The sequence below is a fragment of the Lissotriton vulgaris genome, chromosome 4_1 (genome assembly GCF_964263255.1).
Source record: "Lissotriton vulgaris chromosome 4_1, aLisVul1.2, whole genome shotgun sequence".
Lineage (NCBI taxonomy): Eukaryota > Metazoa > Chordata > Amphibia > Caudata > Salamandridae > Lissotriton > Lissotriton vulgaris.
The window spans coordinates 2,005,867,073-2,005,880,627 of NC_141691.1; positions in this window are offsets into that span (position 1 = coordinate 2,005,867,073).

Genomic DNA, 13,555 nt, shown 5'->3' on the forward strand with positions numbered 1-13,555 from the left:
TTTTGCACTGTGTACACACAGATTTTTGCCTTGACTGTTTTGCTGTCTGTAGAACTCTGTGCATTTTACTCCTGCTGACCAGGGGTAAAGTGGTTGAGCCTACTCTTTCAACATGATGAAATTGGTATACACTTAACTGGCATACTTAACCTAACTCTAAGACCCTAGTATATAGTACAAGTGTTCCTAGGGCCTATAAGGTGAACGCCACTAGGGGACTGCAGCACCCCTTGTGCCACCTGTAACAGTGACAATGCAAATCTGACTGCAGGACTACCATCTGTACCCTGGCTGTTGTAGTTTTAAATTTCAAGTCCGACCTGTCCAAATAATTCCTTTTGATAGGTCAAAACCTTCCTTTTAAATATGTATAAGTCACCTCTAAATAGGCCATAAGGCAAGGTACATGATATTTAAAAGTACGACATGTAAAGGTTTAATGTTAAACATGTAATTACAGTGAAAAGGCCCAAAAGCTATTTTCACTGCAGCAACATGGCTGCGATCTGGCAAAGCATTGAGAGACATTATTACATTTAAAAATGTTAACTACGACTAGGGAATAACTACAAAATGTATTCTTTGACTTTTTGAAATACAAGGAAAAATCACTGGTGCAGTCAAATTTTTATTAAATATTTTTTTAAAAGGTACTTTTAGAAAGTTACATTTTCCCTACCTAAAATCGCCTGAGACCCATTTTCCTGAGCAGCTGAATAGCCCCCTGGATGATGTATGAACTTGCTCCCAGGGCAGGGGCAAAAAAGTCCTTCGTTCTTGGCAGGTTTTGTGCCCTCTTGAAAGGCTGGTGTGGGGGCGGGCCCAGAAACTTGATTAACTTCAGAGGCCTACCCTCTCACAGGCAAATGTTAGCTGACATTTGTTCCCACAGCCAGGAATTTTTGAAATCACAGTGGGCCTCAATTTGACATTACAGTATAAAATCCGGCTTGAATGTCACCTACTGCTTGAAAGGTCTGCTGTGGTATTACATATAAGATTTGGGGCGCATTTCGGAGGGCGAAGACAGGATGCCAAAACAATTCTTGTGTATCCACTCTGGTTGCTGAAACCGCTGCTTTTGGTTTTACCAGACTTCTGTCTCAGAGTTTATTATGGGTACAGTGACTGCCTCAAACTGGATTTCAATGTTAGATGTTGGATGACACTAGGATTACCATGGTACACTCCCCATACACAAAAAGGGGAAAATGAGCACACTGCCTAGCATACCGGTGCACAATTTGCCCACATGCATTGTGGTAAATACAGTGAATGGTAACACTCACTTTAGTTGAAACTATTTAGTATTCACTATAGTTGTTGCAGACCGTGCTATGTATTTCTAGACACCTGTTTCAGGATATTTGGCCTTCTTCAGTCTTAAGTAACAAGTTACATTTGGGGGTGCTGGCAATGCTGCTCAGAGTCTTCTCAGGTTTCTTAACCACTCCCAGAGCACAGGTGCATTCCAGAGTTAGTCAGCCCAGCAACTCATGCCACTATCACAGCAATGCAGCTGCACCAATGGATTCGCTCGCAGATGTCCAAAATGGTCTTCTCTGTTGATTTTTGATGCACTAGGCTCCTGTTTAGCGCCAGAAATTGTAAGTGATTCTGGTTACAGCAGCCCACAATAACACAGTCCTCCTGCTCCACCCAGAGTATATCCTGGATGTCCTGAGGCCAAGTTATGCATTGCCAACAGTGGTTCGGACCCACCTAAGACCTTATCTTTTATGCTAAGAGATGTGTCCTTTGGTTACAGTTTCTGACTTGGAATTGGGTAATCTGGCCTCAGATGAACATCCTATGATTCTAGACAAATCACTTAATCTCTCATACCTTACAAAATGTGTGATAGATTTTTGTGCTCATGTACAGAGCTCTAATAACCGAAGGCTAGATCTGTGCTATATAAAACATCTTCACTATATATCATCAACAGATGCCTCACTGACCACCTAAATGACCACCAACTCCTCAACACCACTCTCTCTGGTGTCAGACCCAACCACAGTACAGAAACTGCCCTCATTGCCAACTGGGATGAGAGCCACACAACTCTAGATGGAGGAGTCCCCCACCCCATCCAACTCCTACATGACATCGAAATCCAAGGACACACATTCTAGTGGATCTGCTCCTTCCTGGCTGGAAGGGCCCAGCCAGTCAACCTGGCGCTGGACACTTCGGACATCTGCAGAGTTCCGCAAGGCTCCCCCATGAGCTCGACCCTCTTCAATGAATACATCATCCCTCTAGCCGGCATCATCCGCTCTCATAACATCAATGTCCTCTCCTATGACAACAACACACAACTTGTTCTCTCCCTCGCAGATGCCAAGTACCTCATTAAGTTCAACGCCTCCATGACTGATGAAGATCAGTTATCTGAAGCTGGCCACAGCCAAGACCGAAATTGTGACCTTGCAAAGAGCACTTCACCATGGGACTTCACCTGGTGGCCAACAGAGCTAGGATCGGCCTCCCCCCCCCCACCACCACCCATGCCAGCAACCTCAGGTTCGTCACTGACAGCAAACTCGACATAACCGCCAAAGTCAACGCCATCAACCCTCATGCTTCCATACCCTGAAGATGCTGAGGAAGAATTTCAAATGGCTCCCAATCAGCACCCGGAAAACTATCACACATTTGCTTGTCACAAACAAGCTGGACTACAGGAACACCCTCTATGCCGTGATCTAATAAAAAATGCCAGACCATTCAGAATCGGCCGCTAGAATCTCTTTCAACCTCCCAGGCTGCACACATATCACACGACACCTGAAGGAGCTCCAATGGGTCCTCATTTACAAACTAGCACAATTGTAACCCCTCACCCTTTCTAGGCACTACATAACATTGGCCCAACATACCTCTACAATCGCATCTGGTTTCACAAACTCTCCAGATACCTCTGCTCGTCCGGACTCCTACTTGTACAAATCCCACACAAACGGAAAACCAGATTCGTCAGTCGAACCTTCACCTACATTGCTCGTAAAGTGTGGAATGACATGCCGCTACGCATAAGAGCCTCCTCCTCACTTGAATTCTGCTGGAAGTTGAAGACCTGGCATTTCGAGTAGTCACACTAGGTCCTTGGTTTGGCTAGACACACACCTGCTCAGCGCCAGGCTATCCTCCTGGGTAGTGTGCTTTACAAATCTGTATAACATAACACAACACAGTAACATAACATATATTATAATCAGTGCTTGAAATTGAAAAATAGAAGTGCAGGTACTCTATACCAGAGTGCCTGCTTGTTTCGGAGAAGTGCCGGTACTCTCCCATTAAAGGTATTACGTTAAGCTCAAGAAGTGCCGGTACTCTTCCTCTCAAAATAAAAAAGTGCTGGTACTCTGTAACGGACAGTACTGGCCCATTTAAAGCACTGATTATAATATATCATAATAGGGCATCCCTGGGTTCACGATGGGAGGGGGCTTTTACATCCATCATGTGAGAAGTTAGCCTGGCATATGATGTCCACTAGTTCTAGTGGCACCTTGCACCAGTCAAATCGACCCTTATTGATGGTGGTTGTAAAGTCAACCTTATAGAAAGCTATCCTAGTGGTAGCATGATCCAGCAGTCTTCAGGCTAAGACTTCAGTAGGTGAGTTAAGCAAGTTGTTTTACCATATAAAATCCCTTGAATACCAAATGAAAGGACACCACACAAGTTATATATCAAAATATATATGTATTTAATCTAAACACAACCCCTTTGCACTCTTTATGAGGTCAGAGGTAAAAAATACAATACAAGTCACACAGTTAATACACAATAAGTTGCACGGTATATGTTATGCCATAGGGGCCTCACTAACCATATACTAAGAGAGTGGTTTAAGTACCACGTGAGAGTTAAAAAGCAGACTTAGGGCTTGTAGAATCACTGGGGCTACACTAAGCAACCAAAGATTAAGAGGTAGGAGACCCACGGGAGCCGCGTGCAGTGTCTAAACACAGGAGCGGGTTCCCATTGACTTTCTATGGAGTTCGTAAAAGTTACAAAGTTACATTTTAAGGACACTTCCGGATGGACTAGGACGGAACCCTTTTAGACTTAGGAGGGCCAATACCCTCGAGACTACCAGAGTAAGGTGAGTTTGTCTCTTCAGCCACGAGGTCCAGGAGGTATCGACGATGACCAGGAGCTGGATTTGAGCTGCCCCACAATGGATCTAGATGACTGCAGCGTCGGTATCCGGATTGGACCCAACAAGCCTTGGCAACCGCAACTCACCCAGGATGTCAAGATTGGCTCTGTTGCAGACCAGCAAGGTCTGTGGCACTTCTCCTTTTTAGGGAAGCTGGAGTAAGCCTGGAGCAACCAGGATCTCAAGTTAGATTCAAGATGGCATCTTCAGGGGGGTCACTAGCCAACGGGCAAGGAACCGGGAAGACGCATCGACCACAAATGTAAAGTCGGATGTCCAAGATGTCTGGTCCCACGTCTCTCGTGTCCTCAACTTTGCTGTGGACGTGGGTCGGGTCAGAGAAGTCTGGAAGTCCAGTTCTTGAGACGCAGAGTCTTCAGGTTCCGGCGGGAGCCTTGAAACTGCAGACCGGCAAAGTTGCTGATGGTGCCTGTTTGAACAGGGTGGTCACTCCTTGACCACAAGGGAGATGTCTTCCGTCTTCCAGTAAGCATAGAATGTCGAAGGTCAAAGAGTTCTGTATCAAAGTTTAGTTCCAGGATAATCTGAAGTCCTTCGGACACAGCTCCTACACTTATACTAAGGATGGGGGCTGGATTACCTGACTAGGTCCCTCCTATGGGTGGACCTGAGACGGGGGTGGTTACACCCCTTTCCCTTTGTCCAGTTTTGCGCCAGAGCTGGGGCTGGAGTGCCCCAGCAACTGGTTTGAACCGGGCTATGCATGGAGCACCTTGTGTGCCCCAGGCAGTGTCTAGATGCATTCACTGAATGCAGCCCTCCCTGCCCCAATACACAAAACCCCTGTCTGGGGAGGTGCTGACACCTCCCTGGACAGGAAACCTATTGTCCAGGCCACCCTTGCTGGAGTTTCCCCCAGCAACAGGAGGTCAGACTTGTGTCTGTGGCAGCAGCATCCATTAGTGATGCTGAGGCTCTGTTTAACTTTAACCGGGTAAAGCAGTAACATACATGTCTTTTCCCTCTAGAAGGGTGGAATGCTACCCCCGCCACCAGAATTGGCGGGGTGGGTAGTATTCCAAAGTGTTTGACACCTTACACGAAATGTTTTGATAAAGCCAAACCAAAGTTAGCATTAATCCCGAGGATTATAATGCCTTTAAGAGTATATGGTATGGCTATATCATAGAACAGCTATAAGGAGATGGTTCCGAAAGCTGCAGAGGGGGATCAGCTCATGCTAGGGCACCCTCTCACATAAAACCAAGCACACTGCCTCCAGGATTGTCGAGGCCTACCATAGGAGAGGCTTATAGGTGTACATGTGTCTATATATAAGGGTAGATATAGGTATACTATATCTAAGTAAGGGGTGATTACATCACCTTACCCAGGCTGTGTGAACAGACCTGTGGGATCAGTTTGGAAGGTAAACCAGGGGAGGCACAATACATGCTGCAGCTCCTGGTGGGCCTAGGGTGCACCTCTGCCCTGGGTACCTATGGTACATTATACAGGTGCTCAAAAGGGGGACCCAGTAACCAATCTGGTATGTACCTAAAGTACATGGAGTCCATTTTATAGAGAAAGCAGATAGTCTGGGGCCCCGAATAGCAGGGTCCCAGGCCAACTAAGTCGAAAACCAGCAAAACACCAGGAGAAAAAGTTGGGGAACCTATATACTCAGATTCCACTTTCCTACACAAACCCCCCTCCCCCCCCAAACGAAAGGAGATAAAGTTATCCTTGTCCAGGTAAGCCTATATTGACTAAGTGGCCATAAAAGGAAGTACCTGCACTTGCATGGTTACCCCCTATCATATGGTCCACTAAGCAATCCCTCGCCCTAAGGGTTTCAGAGGGTCTCCACCATTGGGATTTACTTCCTATGGTGTGCTTGGCAAGTAAAAGGCTGGTTCTGGGATGGAGTACTGAAGTGAGGCTCCACTAATGTTGGGCTCAGCTTCCTCCAATCACTATCCACCATGTATGCCTTTCTTTGCTTGACTGAGTTGCACTGTGCTCTCAGGGTCAACCTTTGGCTACCTACAGCTGGAGGTTGGGTCCCTTTGGTTGGAACACTGGAGAGACAGGTCAGGTTTGGGACCTCTTGGTTCCAGGTTTGCCTGTGTCCAGCAGAGTCCATCTGGGGGAGGTTCCTACACAAGGGTAAGGGAGATCCCTAAAAGGTTTGAGGAATTTTCACCTGGCTAGGGCTGCTAGACTGGGTGCCCCTAATCTGCTGATGGGGGGGTTCCTCTGGACAGGGGGCCCTTTGGGGTCCACTGGCCTCCCTGACCTCTACAGCCCTGGGCTGACTGAGGCAGGGTAGAGAGGGGCAGGTTACCTGCTCCAGACTGGGTACCACCTTGGAAGGGTTCACTGACATCAGGGGCTCTGCCAGGCCAGGCCTGACTACCTCGTGGCAGTTCCTGCACAAGGGGTAGGGTCAGTTCCCTGAGGAGGCTGACCCTCACCTAATGTCTGGTAGGAGGGAGACTTTTCTTCCTCCCCAATGCTCTCTGTCTGAGTGGAATAATCCATAGTTTCAGGATTCACAACACAAAAAATATGTTTGGGGTTGGGCTGTGACCATCACAGCCCTACTAACTTTTTCAGGAAGGCCTATCATTTTGGAATGGGCCTGTTGCAATACCTCAGCCCAGGCTGAGATCTCAAGATCATTGCCCAGTAAACAATCTACAGGCAAGTTTGTAGACACTGCCACTCTCTTTGGGCCAGTGACACCTCCCCAGCTGAGATTTATTACTGCCATGGCATGATCTGACCTGACTCCATCAATATTGGTCACCTGGTATGTAAACCCAGGTAAAAGCTTTTCTGAGGGGACTAGTCTCTCAGTCACCATGGTGATGCGAACCCCTGTGTCCCTATAGGCCACAGCTGTCCGACCATTGATGTGGGGCTCCTGTCTGTACTTGCCCAAGGTATTGGGACAAGCAGTGAAGTTGGCAAACCCAATGCCATTATCACAGACTAGAGTTGCTGTAGTAGGGGACCTGGTTAGGCCAGAGCCCACCTGAGTTCTCCAAGTAAACCCAGCCAACGTTTTGGGGGCACTCCCACCACCTGGAGGATTACTACTAGTAGTAACAGGAGGTGTTGGAGTATTACTTGGAGGAATATCTTCCACATTGCTGGCTTTTGGGCAACTGCTGTCAGTTTTCCAGTGGCCAGGTTGCTTACATACATGGCAATAAGGTTTCTTAATAGTAGAGGAAGGAGTTTGGGACCCACCCCCCTCAGAGGATGTTTGGGGCCCTGTAGTGGATTTGTCCTCAGATTTATCCCCACCTTTCTCTTGTGGTTTGGTAGAATCTTTATTCTGGTCACCACCCTGATTTTTAGGCCTCACCCTGGTTCTGACCCATGTGTCTGCCTTCTTACCCAATTCTTGGGGAGAGGTCAGATCAGAGTCAACCAAGTGTTGGTGCAAAAGCTGGTTTTGACAATTATTAAGGATCTGCTCGCTCATAATCAAATTGTACAATCCTGTATAATCATTTACTTTACTACCCAGTAACCAGCCTTCCAGAGCCTTAGTAGCACAATCTACAAAATCAGTCCAGTCCTGAGTCTGTGTCTTCTGGGTGTCTCTGAACAGCAACCTGTACTGCTCAGTGGTTAAGCCAAACCCATCTATCAGAGCACTCTTCAGTACAGTGTAGTTGTCAGCATCCTGTTCACTAACTGTTAGGAGCTATCTCTGCCTTTATCTGAAAAGGAGAGCCACAAGATTGCTGCCCACTGCTCCTTGGGGACCTTTTGCACTTTGCAGGCCCTTTCCAAAGCAGTTATCCATTTGTGGATGTCATCCCCCACCTGATAGGGAGGGACAATCTTGTTCATGTTTCTATGGTCATGAGACCTTTCCCTATCTCTAAGAATTATGCTGCCACCAGTGGGTTCTAACCCACTCAATTTTTTCTCTCTCAAGAGCTAGGGTCTCTTTTGCAAAAGCAACTTCTTGCCTCTTGATCCTAAGCTTGGCTTCTCTCATCCTAGCTTTATGCTCCCTTCTCTGAGGTGAAGGCATTCTCCTCAGAGCAGAGGAATTGGACCCCACTGATGAATCAGAATGGTCCGATGCACTGGAAAGTGATCTGGGTCTTCTGTACTCACCATTAGGCCTACTTGGGGGTCTGGATTGGATCCTTCCTTCTCCAGTCCCATGTAGTCCTAGGTTAACCTGGGTCAGTTCCCTGACCTCTACCTGGTTAGCATCCACATCATCATCAGAATCCCCTTGGTTCTCACCAGTAGGGTCTTCTGTTGAGGGATGGCCCCCCTCTGTACTACCTGGGTGACCTGAGTTGGATGCCCTTTCTGCATCATACTCCACTAAAATATTTACCAGGTGGTTAAAGGTTGGACTCTGTCCTTGTCTCAGTCTTCTGACTGAACACAGACTTCTCAGTTCATGAAAAGTAAATGTGTCATACTTAGAAGGCACCCTCTGAGTTTCTTCTTGAAGAGGCCACTAGGGCCTGCTTCCAAGGACATTTTCTAGTGAAGTGTCGTGTGTGCACCTATCTACACTAAATGGTTTCCTACTAGAACCTCTCTAGGAGTTGTAGTCAGGGTGTGCTAGGCCCTTACCACCTACAACTACTTAGTTCAGTAGTACTTATGTATATCTAAAACTTGATTTATAGGTACCTACAGGTACCTTGATAGGATCTTTCAGGTGACATTACAAGATTATTTGGTCAAACAAATTGCAAGCTCTTATCCCAACCGCTGCACACCAATGTGAGAAGTTAGCCTGGCATATGATGTCCACTAGTTCTAGTGGGCACCTTGCACCAGTCTAATCGACCCTTATCGGTGGTGGTTGTAAAGCCAACCTTATAGAAAGTTATCCTAGAGGTAGAATGAACCAGCAGTCTTCAGGCTAAGACTTCAGTAGGCGGGTTAAGCAAGTTGGTTTACCATATATAATCCCTTGAATACCAAATGAAAGGACACCACACAAGGCATATATCAAATATATATGTATTTAAAAAAAAGGTTTAAAAATGTATTTAATCTAAACACAACCCCTCTGCACTCTTTGTGAGGTCAGTGGTAAAAAATACAATACAAGTCACACAGTTAATACACAATAAGTTGCACAGTATACTTATGCCCCAGGGGCCTCACTAACCATATACTAAGAAAGTGGTATAAGTACCACGTGAGAGTTAGAAAGCAGGTTTAGGGTGTGTAGAATCGCTGGGGCTACCCTAAGCAACCAAGGGTTAAGAAGTAGGAGCCGCACGGGAGCCGCGTGCAGTGTCTAAACACAGGCGCGGGTTCCCATTGACTTTCTACGAAGTTCTTAAAAGTTACAAAGTTACAGTTTAAGTACACTTCCGGATGGACTAGGACGGAACCCTTTTAGACTTAGACACTAGGAGGGCAAATAACCGCGAGACTACCAGAGTACTTGTCTTACCTCGCCCACGGAAGCAGGTGCATAGGTGTCTTTTGATGTTGGGTTTCGTTGTTGTTTTCTCTGCAAAGAAGTGCTGCAGGCGACCAGAGGAAAAGTGTCTGGGTGGATCGGAGATGTGAAGAACCTGAAAGCAGAGGGAACAGAGTCTGGGTCACTAGCCAGTGACCAGGAAGGAACCAGGCGATATTGGGTGCTTTAAGGTGAAGAAAGTGAGTTTGTCTCTTTGTCCAGGAGGCATCGACGATGACCAGGAGATGGATTTGAGCTGTCCCACGATGGATCTAGATGACTGCAGTGTCGGTATCCGGATTGAACCCAACAAGCCTTGGTAACCACAACCCATGCAGGATGTTGAGATTGGCTCTGTTGCAGACCACCAAGGTCTGTGACGCTTCTCCTTTTTAGGGAAGCTGGAGCAAGCCTGAAGCAACCAGGATCGCAAGTTATATTCAAGATGATGTCTTCAGGGGGGGGTCACTAGCCAATGGGCAAGGAACCGGGAAGAAGCGTCGAGCACAAATGTAAAGGCAAGGCCCACGGGACACTCGCGGAGTGTGGGGGCCTGAGCTTCGGTTCAAATGATGCTCGGGCTGGGGCTTCTCGTACCCCAATGCACAACTTACTGAGGCTTCAGGAAAGGAGTGCAGGTAGCAAAATGCAGGATGTCCAAGATGTCCGGTCCCACGTCTCTCGTGTCCGCCACGGGTCTCAACTTTGCTGTGGACGTGGGTCAGGGTCAGAGAAGTCTGGAAGTCCAGTTCTTGAGTCGCAGAGTCTTCGGGTTCTGGCGGGAGCCTTGAAACTGCAGACTGGCAAAGTTGCTGATGGTGCCTATTTGAACAGGCTGGTCACTCCTTGACCACAAGGGAGATGTCTTCCGTCTTCTAGTCAGAATAGAATGTCGAAGGTCCAAGAGTTCTGTATCAAAGTTTCGTTCCAGGATAATCTGAAGTCCTGGAGACACAGCTCCTATACTTATACTAAGGATGGGGGCTGGTTTACCTGACTAGGTCCCTCCTACGGGTGGACCTGAGACGGGGGTGGTTACACCCCTTTCTCGTTGTCCAGTTTCACGCCAGAGCTAGGGCTGGAGTGCCCCAGCAACTGGTTTGAACCAGGCTATGCATGGAGCACCTTGTGTGCCCCAGGCAGTGTCTAGATGCATTCACTGAATGCAGCCCTCCCTGCCCTAATACACAAATCCCCTGTCAGGGTGCTCGCACCTCCCTGGACAGGAAACCTATTGTCCAGGCCACCCTTGCTGGAGTTTCCCCCAGCAACAGGAGGTCAGACTCGTGTCTGTGGCAGTAGCATCCATTTTGTGATGCTGAGGCTCTGTTTAACTATAACCGGGTAAAGCAGTAACATACATGTCTTTTCCCTCTAGAAGGGTGGAATGCTACCCCCGCTGCCAGAATTGGTGGGGGGTAGTATTCCAAAGTGTTTGGCACCTTACACGACATGTTTTGATAAAGCCAAACCAAAGTTAGCATTAACGACGAGGATTATAATGCACTTAAGAGTATATGGTATGGCTATATAATAGAACAGCTATAAGGAGATGGTTCCGAAAGCTGCAGAGGGGCTCAGCTCATGCTAGGCACCCTCTCACATAAAACCAAGCAATCTGCCTCTAGGATTGTCGAGGTCTACCATAGGACTGGCTTATAGGTGTATATGTGTCTATATATAAGGGTAGATATAGGTATACTTATCTAAGTAAGGGGTGATTACACCACCTTACCCAGGCTGTGTGAACAGACCTGTGGGGTCAGTTTGGAAGGCAAACCAGGGGTGGCACAATACATGCTGCAGCCCCTGGTAGGCCTAGGGTGCACCTATGCCCTGGGTACCTATGGTACATTATGCAGGGGCTCAAAAGGGTGACCCAATAACCAATAGTACCTAAAGTACATGGAGTCCATTTTATAGAGAAAGCAGATAGTCTGGGGCCCTGAATAGCAGGATCCGAGGCCAACTAAGTCGAAAACCAGCAAAACACCAGGAGAAAAATTTGGGGTAACCATATAGTCAGATTCCACCTTCCTACACATCATACGAAACTGTGTTTCTTAATCTTTGGCTCTGAAAGTGCTCCTCCACCATGGGCACGAGTGCTTGTGTTTTGCAGAAGGGTTTCACTTGACAAGGCATGCGGAATTGGGATTCTATGTGCCCACAAGCACATTGTTCCTTCCTTTGGCTTTAATCTTCTGCAAGGGATTTGCAGCCATTTTGATTCTCCCCCACTCCACTGGTTCCATTAACGTCTGGGCAATGCCAACTGTTTTGAGTCAGTTTGGGTCCAACCAGGTCACTACTTTCCCGCGAGGTTTGGAGGAGCCTTGTGCCCAGGGATTTTTTATTGTATTTATTTAATGCGATTTTCTATAGCGCGAACATTACCCGAAGGTGTCAGAGCGCTTTACAAAAGAACCAGTTGCGATGCAAATGTACAAGTTGTAAAGTCACACAGGGAAGAGATACAAATAGAAAAAATTGCCAATGTACAAATTGTAAAGTCATTCAAGGAAGAGATGTTAATGTTAATGTTATTGGGATTTGTATAGCGCTCGGCTGCCCCAGCAAAGGGGCGTCCCGGCGCTGCGAGCAAAGCTAAAGACAGAAAAAGAAGAAAGCACCAGAAGGGAAGAGGTGCGATTACTGAAAGAGGTGAGTTTTGATGGCTTTCCTGAAAGCCAGAAGGTCCTGCATGCCACGGATAGTTTCCGGGAGGCTGTTCCAGAGCTTGGCAGCGAGCAGGCTAAAGGATCGCCCGCCCATTCTGGCTAGATTGGTGCGGGGAATGACCACCAGATGTTGTCCTTCTGAACGAAGTGACCTCCCAGGAATATATTCCGTCAGGAGGGGGCGCAGCATCGGGGGGGAGGGGGTTTTAAGGATTTTGAAGGCAAGGCAGAGTGCCTTGAACTGAATCCTTTTTCTCACCGGGAGCCAGTGTAGTTTTTTCAGAGCTCCAACCACTGAGGAGTGACGGGGGAGACCTACTAACGCTCTGGTGGCAGCATTCTGCACTCTCTGAAGTCTGGTAGTTTCCGCCAGGTTAGCGCCCAATAGGAGGGAGCTGGCATAATCCAGCCTAGAGAGGATGGTAGCTTGGACAATTACCTGGCGGGTGTGACAGTTGAAGAACTTCAGAATAGGTCTTAGATTGCGCAGGATGCCGAAGCAGGTGGCTGCGACTTTTTTGGTGTGGTGAGTGAATTTCAATGCTGAGTCGACCCAGACTCCCAAGTTTTTTACACATTCCTTGGGCTCAGGAGGTTGGCCTAAAGTATCAGGCCACCAATTTTCGCCCCAGGATGCGGTGTTTTTCCCCAAGAGCAGTATCTCCGTTTTCCCCGCATTGAGCTGGAGGAAATTGGCCGTCATCCAGTTGGTGATGTCAGTAAGGGTCTGCTTGAAGTGATGGGCCTCCAGACCGTTGTTACCATTGAGAGCTACCACCAACTGGATATCATCTGCGTAAGATACTAACGTCAGACCACTCTGTTTAACCACTTCTGCTAGTGGTCGGATGTAAACATTGAACAGGGAGGGGCTCAGTGATGACCCTTGAGGCACCCCCTGTCCAATGTTGTGCTCTTTAGAGATGTAAGGGGGGGTAGAGACTTTGAAGGATCTGTTGGCAAGAAAGTCTTTAAACCATCCCAGGGCCGTGCCTGTGATTCCAGCTTCCTCCAATCTCATCAAGAGGGCCTCGTGTGACACCGTGTCGAAGGCAGCACTGAGATCCAACAGGATCAGTGCTGCCGTTCCGCCGGTGTCAAGAATGGTACGGAGGTCCTCTGTAACACTAAGCAAGGCTGTCTCGGTGCTGTGACCAGCTCTAAACCCGTGTTGGGAGTCATCCAGAATGCTATTGGTTATGAGGAAGTTGGTGAGGGTGGTGTTGACGTGTGCCTCTATGATTTTAGCTGGCCAGGGGAGAAGTGAGATGG